Genomic DNA, 10,394 nt, shown 5'->3' with positions numbered 1-10,394 from the left:
AATTGCACTGCTGGTCGACTTAAGGTCTATATTGCATGTTGGGAGAATGATATGGAACGGTTTTATTCTGAGTTCAGGGCCATGATTGCTTTTGGATAAAAGCTGTTTTTAGGGCGGTTTCTCCTGGTTTTCATTGCCCTGTACCTCTTGCCCGATGGCAAAAGCTGGAAGAGGCAATGACCAGGATGTGATGAATCCTGTGAAAATTCTTTTGCTTTTTTGCGGCATCGGGAGGTGTAGATTGTTCCAGAGTAGGGAGGGTACAACCAGTTGTTCTCTCTGCTGTCCTGATGACCCTGTGGAGCACTTTCCTTTCTGAGGAAGTGCAGCTGCCGTTCCACACACACAGTCCGTACATAAGCACACTCTCGATGGAACAGAGATAAAAGGCAAGGAGCAGATTTTTGGGGCAATGGTTCTTTCTGAGGATTCTCAAAAAATACAGTCTCTGCTGTTCCTTCTTTGGCAGCTTCTTGGTGTTGGCGCTCCAGGCCAGGTCATCTTCCAGCTCAATGCCCAGAAACCTGAATACCAGGACCCTCTCTACAGAAGCCCCGCCAATGATGAGTGGCTGGATGTCAGTTCTGTTTCTTCTAAAGTCAATAACAAGCTCCTTCGTTTTTATGGTGTTGAGGAGCAGGTAATTGACTCTGCACCACTCTGACAGCCACTCCACCTCGTCCCTGTATGCCAGCTCACCCTGTCCCCGAGATGAGTCCGACCACCGTCTTGTCATCCGCAAACTTTATGATCTTGTTGCTATGGTGATTGGGGGCACAGTCATGTGAGTAGAGGGTCTAGAGGAGTGCAGTATATTATAAGGTATTGTACCATATAACTTCTCACCACCTTCCCTTCTACATGTATAACCTCAGGCAATTAGGTGTAGTAAAAGACAAGCAGGAGTTAAGTTACAATTTAAACAAAGTATTATTGATAATATTCATAAATAATAACAATATGCAAAGTACATTTGAATATTGGCAACTATACAGCCTTATAAATGGTGATGTGTAGTTTCAGGCGGCACACAGACTTGTTAGTTACTTAAAAAGTCTCTAGTTAAGGCATCATTTGTGGTCAGCTTTCTTCAGACTTTAAAACTGCCATGTTTGCCTGTGTGATTGTTTGTTTTGTGGAATGAGATCTGTTAAGACCAGTTTAATATTAACCAAACCTTCATCTTTGGCAGCCATACTTCAAGTATATGAGCGGCTGATCGCAAACCAGTTCCCAAACATGTGTTTTGTCTTGATAGAGTATTATTTTACTCTACTTTCCCCTTTTGTATTATTATGTAGCCTTTGTCAGAATGCCTCAAATCTCACAGACTTACCACTGTTTATAAGGAATTATAGTATATAACTTCTCCCACCTTCCCTTCTACATTTATAACCTCAGGCAACTAGGTGTAATAAAAGACAAGCAGGAGTTAAGTTACAATTTAAACAATGTATTATTGATAATATTCATAAATAATAACAATATGCAAAGTACATTTGAATATTGGCAACCCTACAACCTGATAAATGGTGATGGATGTGTAGTTTCAGGCGGCACACAGACTTGTTAGTTACTTAAAATGTCTTAAGTTAAGGCATCATTTGTGGTCAGCTTTCTTCAGAACAGGCCGCATGCCTGTCTCAATATGGCTGCCGAGCTGTGCTCTTCATTGTGTTGTCATTTTCAGTTCCTGGTCTTAATGAGATGGTCTTTCATCATTTGGTGAGAGAGAGAGAGAGAGAGAGGGAGGTAAAGCAAGCAAATTTATAGATGTTCTGTCCAACCCCTAGAGCCAATAGGATGTCATGGTACTTAAAGGCTTCTGATACAAGCCAGTTCCAAACAGCCATACTTCAGACTAATGGGGCACAGAATACCTTCACACCTGCCCCCCAAACCATATGTTAAGGTAAAGCTTGGCAGTTAGGCAGCCAGGGTTTCCTTTTGGTGTTGACTGCAGAGAAACATTCGCCAAACTTGTTTGAGGCACTTCCCCCAACCCTGTCATAAAAGTACAAAGAGTCTCATTCCTAAAAAGGGGGAAGGGGTTCTTAAACCATCAAACCATTGCTGTTATTATCTATAATGTAACACTAATATTACATTGCTTTGTCTAAGTTACAAATAAAGATATAAAAAATATTTATCAAGTTGTATGCAAAATTTCACATCACAACAGCATCGATAAAAGAACTCTAATCATATGCCAGGCCTTCATTTGTTCTTGTTGTGAAAAACTTTCATGGCAACAAGAAGGCAGACGACTAGTAGAGGATATGCTCATTCATTTCAACAGGCTTGGCTGTAACATGAGAGTCAAAAGTCCATTATCTGCATAGTCACTTAGATCGCTTTCCAGAGAACCTTAGTGACTTAAGCGAAGAGCAAGGTGAAAGATTTCTCCAAGACTTAAAAACAATGAAAACCAGATACAAAGGAAAATGGGATGCACACATGATGGCAGACTATTATTGGAATCTTATCTGGCATATCCCACTCTCAGACGTCTTACAAATGGAGCTTCTTGTGTGTTGAAATGAGTGGAAAGTTTGCATCATAAATCTATACTTTTGGTATGAAATACCGTATTTACGCTTGTACCACGCACATTTTTTCCCGAAAATTAGCATTAGAAAATCAGGTGCGCGTCATACATGAGGAAATGTAATTCTGTAATGTTTACTTCTTCTGCTTGGGCTCACTCGCTCGCTCTCTCTCCCTCGCTTGCTTGCGCTCTCTCTCTTGCTCGCTCATTCGTGCTCTCTCTCCCTCGCTTGCTCGCGCACTCCCACACTCTCTCCCTCTCACTTGTTTGTACTCCTGCGCTCTCTGGCCAGTGTTATCAAACCCACTTAGTCCAACTGAGAGACCCAGTCGGATGAGATCAGAAGGGTAAAAACATTCCTAGGAGGTCCGGCAGTCCATTCCCGTTCAAGCTTAAGGCGGAGTACAGCTGATTGTAACAACACCAGATCAGAAAGCAAGAACTGCATCTGCCCTGAATGTGCTGACAGTTCTTTGCTGGTGTGCAGTGCCTACTTTACTCATACATGTGTTTCATCCAACTGAGAATTGTGGGAGACCACAGCCAATTACAGAAGCCCTGGGTCAGAAAGCAGGAACCATCCCTGGATGGTCTGCCAGTCCATTGCCGATGTATTTACTTGATATGAGCTGCTAAACATCTATCACTTTATAGGTGACCTGAGCTTCCTACCCTGAGCCACTTAACACAAAGCCATTTCCTCACAGGCATCCATCTTCAGAATGAACAGTCGAGTTGAAGCCCACCACGCCTTTCCTTCACTATAAGCAATTGCTGAGATGATTTATTTATTTCTTTATTTTCACTTGTGCAAGCAGAAAAACTAAACAGTCACTCGGGAATCGCATAAAAATGAGGCACTGCCCCTACTTGGAAGTAACAAGATGCTTGCCATTGCTTTGGGACCACAATCAACAATCCTTTAGGCATTTTTTAATAGTAAATCATAATTAATATTAATAACCATTGTGTATGCTCTTCAAGCTTGAGTGCTTTATGTTCTGTTTGTAGCCAACTGCCAGCTTAGGCTTAGTTCTTTAGTTTGATAGGCAGGCTGGCGCCACTTTGCCCATGCCCTTAGCCAACCAGGTTGTAAAATATATGCAGCATTTTAAATGATTCTGCTTTAACCCTTTAATTCATCGTGAATGGAAAAAAATGAGAGACCCCCTCACCCCATTCTGCCTGCTTTAGCCAAATGCTCCTCACATCTTTATAAGTTCCCGTTCGTGGGTCATAACACTAGGTGGGGTGCCAGTCCTTTCCGCAAACACACCCACATGGGGTAAATTTATAATTGCATTTAAACTGGAGAAGAATCACAGCAGACATGGGGAGAACATGTCAAGTCCACAAAGATTCAAATCTGGGATGTTTGGTCCATGAAGCTGCAGTGCTAATTATTGCACCATACAGGCAAAAAAAAAGAAGCATGCCTTCTTAAACCTGTTTAACCTAATTAAGGAACTGGGGGCGGAAGGGTGGCGCAGTGGTAGCGCTGCTGCCTCGCAGTTAGGAGCATTAGCTGCCTCCCTGCGTGGAGTTTGCATGTTCTCCCCATGTCTGTGTGGGTTTCCTCTGGGGGCTCTGGTTTCCTCCCACAGTCCAAAGACATGCAGGTTAGGTGCATTGGCAATCCTAAATTGTCCCTAGTGTGTGCTTGGTGTGTGTGTGTGTGTGTGTGCGCGCACCCTGCGGTGGGCTGATGCCCTGCCCGGGGTTTGTTTCCTGCCATGCGCCCTGTGTTGGCTGGGATTGACCCCGGCAGACCCCTGTGACCCTGTATTTAGGATATTAGGGTTAGGGTTGGATAATGGGTGGATGGATGGGGTCTACCTGACTAGTACTGGACACAAGGCAGGAGGCAAAACTGGACAAGACACACACACTATCACATTTGCACTGGGACCAATTTAGAGTTCCCTAACATTAACAATTAAGGTTAAAGATTGGTGTCATTTGAGGTCAGAGATAACACCTGACATCTTGTAAAGGGTCTTCCCCAAACTGCTGCCCAAAGTTATATGCATACAAATGTCCAACATCTCTTTGTGTACTATAGCATAAACCAGACCTTCCACTGGAACCAAGGGGCCTTGTCCAAACCCTGCTATTATCCCTTCTTCTCCAAACTTTGCAGTAGGACTATTGCAGTCCTAAAGATTGTGTTCACCTGGCATATGCCAAACCCAGATTCACCCAACAGACTTCCAGATAGTAGTTTATCACTCCAGAGAACATGTTTCCAATGCTCCATAGTCCATACACCACTCCAGCCAAAGCTTGGCATTTTGCATGGTGTTCTTAGACTTGTGTGCTGCTGCTCGGCCATGGAAATCCATTTCATGAAGCTCCTGGCACACAGTTCTTATATAGATGTTGCTTCCTGAGGCAGTTGGGTAGTGTGGTTGTGAGTGATGCCACAGAGGGTTGGCAATTTTTATGTGCTATACACTTCTGCACTCGGGAGCCATGCTCTATGAATTTTCATGGTCTCCTGCTTCATGGCTTCACTTACAGTATGCTAGGAAGGATCTATCAGAGCAGTGATGTCACATGCTGACTTCTGGAATCCTATGACAGTGCCATGTATGACCTATTTTACTGCCAATGTTTGTATGGCTATAAGCTTGATTCTATGCACCAATGAAACACCTGAACTCAATATTTTGGAGGGATGTCCACATACTTCTGTCCATATAGTGTATTATGTGCTAATGGTGTGAATGTGGCTTACGGTGAAACACAGTTTCGTGAAATACTCTACGAAGCTAGATTCCTGAGTCAGGATACAGATAGATAGATAGATGATACTCAGCCTGTATACAGTACAAACAACTTGACAACTCTCAACTGAAGGTCCTTGGATGGCAGGGACCAGAAGACCAGAGTCCCAATTTATTAACATATGCTCATATCCACATGTAATGTGTGAGATGTGACACTATTGCATATTGAATGTTAATGTTATTATTTATATTTTGTAGAATATATTATTCCTTATATATTCAATGAAAACATTGAAGCAGCAGAATGGGCAAAGTCTGTTTGATATCTCTTATATATATTTCTCTTCTGGTTCATCCTGCTTTCACTTCAAACCCGGTCCCCCCAACCCCCCACACATGCAGTCCACATGGCATTTCTCGATTCCTATTCCTCCTCTTCCAAACCCTTCCCCATGCTGCCTGCGGCCTCCCATACACCCCCATGCCACTTTTCTCACTTCCTATTCCTCCTTCGGACTACCGCAGTCCCCGCTCCTCTCTCATGACCCTATTGGTGTCATGTCACCACCCTATATCTAGCCTGACCGTGTGACCTTTCACTTCAGCCATGTCTGTGCCTGGTAGTCTTTTCCGTAGCCTGCTACAGGAAGGTACTCTCTCGACCATTGGCATTGGTTTCGCTCCTTGCTATTTTCGTTATACTGCGACGGTTGCTTCCTAAGCCTGTGTTATAAAATGAACAACAGTATCTTCTCTGTCGACGGGTTTTTGTACAACATCATCTGTATTCTAGGATCTGCCAACTGCCAGTTCCTATCAGTGAGTTATTTCTTGACACAAATAGTTGACGAAGGCAATGCACTCTCACTATGACATAGGTCAGTAGATTTCATTGCATCACATTGGGACAGATTTGAAGACGTTCTTCCTGTTGTTCTTTCCAAAGCAAGTCGAGTTATCACAACAAATCGGGAGTACTATCAATACATGGCAATATCTGGAGCTCTTTCTTCTTGATTTCTGAATTCCTTTCTCACCATTTTCCGTTACTATTCTTACACAGCCGTATGCTACGGCAAGCGTCGGCTAGTAAATATATAGTGGCACAGTGGGCAACAGTGCTGTCCCACAAATGCAGTTTTCTGTTTTCCTCTCCCATCATCAGCTTGCTCACATGCAGTTTGCAAATTATCTCAGTGTCTAATTAGGTCTTCCTCTGGATACTCCCATGTTTTCCCCTACACCCTCAAATATGTTCTGGTTAGGCTTACTAATAATTCCAATTTAACCCTATGTAAATGTACTGCTAATTTACCTGTGTCCGGTGCTTCCAGTATATCCTCCAGTCCCAGCTCTATTGAATACAGATAACTGTAGAACATGCCAACTCCATGCAGCAAGTGAAACCTGTCAATTGCATTCGCTGATCTTGTTGACTGAGCATGTCATATTACATGACTAAACCGCGGGTATATCAGACGAGATGACTGCGTAATGACCGTCCGGCACAGACTCACATTTCCAAAGTATTGTGAGCTCCTCCCTTTATCTGATAACCAATGACATGCTGCCTGACAGAACCGGTGCCTCTCTGAAGGCTTTACATGTATGGTAAGTTCAGCATCAATCCTTACCCAAATTTTCTTTTTCATTCTGTCATGCTTGGCGAAATGCAAGATATCAGGCACCCGAGTCTCTCTTTTGTTTACAATGTCCAAAACACCCATATTCCTAATTCCTTGTCACTCCATTATAGGCATAGGGAGATCATAGATTCTCCACTCTGACACGCACACAGCCCACTCCTGTCACTTATAACCTCTTTGATTTTGTCGGGGTGGGTTGCAGACTGGTTGGACTGAGGCTACACAACTGGAATTCACGAGATGTCACCACCTCTGACTAGCTAAGATTATGCAAATAAAGTCTACAACTGAAAATCACTGGAAGAGATGTGTAATGTGACAGGACCATAAGATTATTATTTTGCACTCATCTCAATGAACTGACCCTGTCTGGCAGAATGTGGGTGTGGGTGTAAAAAGTTTCCTTACAGAGGTTTTGGGGTTGCACCTTGTGCACAGTGTTGCCATATCAAGTCCCACCTTCCAGTGACCCTGAACTGGATAAACAAACTTAACAAGGACGGATGGATTTTGTGGACTCTTTTATTTTTAAATCTATTTGTCGTTGAAACCTATAATTGGTAGGCCACCTTGCTTGAACTTAAACTAAGCTGTCTATTTCTTTCTAACCTATCAACAAGACATCACGTGCATAAAAAAGCTAAGATGAATCACTTTTTCAGACTCTCAGCAGGCGCTTGCCAAGAGCTCTGAGAAATGGGAGCTTTGGATACCTGCCTAGGAATTCAAGCTGCTTGTACTTTGTCGCCAGCAGAGCCGCGGGACTGGACTCGTCCACACAGACAGGTCAGGCTGCTCTGGAGGCTTTATGAACCGGAGTGCCCTGTGGAGTTTCCAAATTCTATCAGTTCCACCTAATGTTTTTCCATTTTTGTTTGTTCCTTCTTTCATTTTGTGGCCTCCTCTTCTTCCTATGCCCTGCTTGAAACTATCAACCATCTGGCTTTTAATTTTGCTAGAAAAGTTTGCTACCTGGTCAGTCTTCCTCTTCACCGTCATCAGGGTGATTTAACATGTAGTTTGCTGTTACCCGCCTCGCTGAACTTGAAGGATTCATCTTAGTCATGTCTGGCGTCTCTGCGTCAGCAGTACTTTGTAAGAAGTGTTTGCTCCCCTCCTCCGGCTTGGGCTCTGCCAGTTCTGTGAATCCGCTGTGCGCCATCAGGCAGGGTGAGTCAGGGTTGAGCTGCCATCTGTCTGGGCTTCTTGTTGTACCATAAAGTTCTGCGACTTCCAAAAGGAATTTTATATGGATTAGATGAACAGCTCGAAGGACCAGGGTCCAAATTTGCATGTTCTTCATTTGTTCAAGTGGGTTTGTCTTTGGGCACGGCTTTTTCCACCCACTTCTCAAAGATTTGCTGGTTAATTTGATTGACTGTACTTCAGTGACCATTAAAAGTATTCTCCCCCTTGGAAGTTTTCATATTTTATTGTTATAGAACATTGAATCACAGTGGATTTTGGATTTTTGTCGACACTGACCAACAGTAAAAGACTCTATAACGTCAAAGTGACAACAGATCTCTGCAAAATGGTCTGAATATAATACAATACAATTTATTTTGTAAAGCCCAAAATTGCACAAGAAGTGCCGCAATGGGTTTAACAGGCCCTGCGTGCAGTGGGTGTCAAAACAAAGGGGGTAAATTCAATATAATACACATAACAGAACACAGGTAATCCTCAATATAATAGAAATATTAAAAGTGCAGAGCAGAATTCAACAGTAGATGATTTCACATAATATGATTTGCATTTGTTCAGAGTCCTGGAGACCTTGTCCATCAAGCTGCCTCCCCCTATTGGCCATTCCGGGGCTGAGTCAGCACTGGGCCAGGCAATCTGATGAAAGGACCTCTCTACCCGACAATTTCTGCGATCCTTCATCAGAGATGACTTTACTTTAGGCAGGCAAAACAAATTGGCAGGTGGGCCATGGCACCAAGTGCCACTTTTGAGTACTGAGAAGAGAAACAGAATAGGTGAGTGTTGTGATGTAAGATTTTGCATATAACTTAATAAATGTTTTGTATGTCTTTATTTGTAATCTAGGCAAAACATGTGGCTGAAAGCTGAGCACCAACGATGCCTTAACTAGAGACATTTTAAGTAACTTCAAGTCTTTGTGCCACCTGAATTACACATCATTTTATCAGGTTGTATGGTTGCCAATATTCAAATGTACTTTGCATTTTGTTATTATTTATGAATATTATCAGTAATACATTATTTTATGTGTAACTTAACTCCTGCTTGTCTTTTTACTACATCTAATTGCCTGAGGTTATACAGTAGATATAGGAGGGAAGGTGGGGTTAAGTTATATACAATAATACCTTATAAACAGTGGTAAGTCTGTGAGATTAGGCATTCTAAGGCTACATATTAATAATACAATAGGGGAAAGTAGAGCAATATATATTACTCTACCAAGATAAAACAGAAAGAGTTAGTAGCAAATTTTAACTACCATATTACTTATATTTTAATGCTAATGACTAGCAACAGAGATGCAGAATGCACAGTTAATCAGCAGCTCTAGTCAGGGTATGCTAAACTGAAGTAGTGAGTCTTCAGTTGGGATTTGAAAGCTGAGACCGAAGGGGCATCTCTTATATTTTTCTAATAGTTATTTTTCTATTCTTTATTATGTAAAGCACTTTGAGCTACTGTTTGTATGAAAATGTGCTATATAAATAAATGTTGTTGTTGTTGTTATAGTAGCAGGCAGACCATTCCACAGTTTAGAGGCCCTGTAGCTAAAAGCACAACCTCCCACTTTTATTTTAATAAACCTTGTCATCATAAACAGACCAGCATCTTCAGAACTAAATGTACATTCTGGTTTGTAAATCATGATGAGTTCAGACAAGTAAGCCGGACCTTGGCCATTTTAGTTTTGATATGTTAAAAGGAGGATTTTAAAATCTGCCCTAAACTTAACCGGGAGCCAGTGTAAGGATTTAAAAACTGGAGTCATGTGTTCGTATTTTTTGTTCTTGTAATAATTCTTACAGCAGCATTTAAGATTAACTGGAACTGGAATATAAAATATAAAGAATAAAATCAGTGCTACTGTAAGTATTCATTCCTTTAAATATGACACACCTAAACCATCACTGGTGCTACTAATTGGTTTTAGAAATCACAGAATTAGTCCAATGGGGAGCAACAGGAAACCAGAAGCTTTGTTTTTAGACTCAGCTAGAAGTCACAAAATTAATTCAATGGAGATCAGCTGTCTGGGGTTTCAATGCATTTCTGTATCTGAAGGGGCTAACTTGCAGTCAGCCGGTATGGTGAACTACCCTACATAACCAACATGCAAGAACATTCCAAATAGCTCTGTGAAAAGGGAATCGAAAAGCATAAGTCAGGGGTTGGAGACAAGAAAACACCAGTCACTGAATATCCAGTTAAATCAATCATTAAGAAATGGAAAGAGTTTGGCCATGGCTGAAAATCTGT

This window comes from Polypterus senegalus, chromosome 10 (genome assembly GCF_016835505.1).
Source record: "Polypterus senegalus isolate Bchr_013 chromosome 10, ASM1683550v1, whole genome shotgun sequence".
NCBI classification, from domain to species: Eukaryota; Metazoa; Chordata; class Cladistia; order Polypteriformes; family Polypteridae; genus Polypterus; species Polypterus senegalus.
This window is presented reverse-complemented; position numbering follows the sequence as displayed.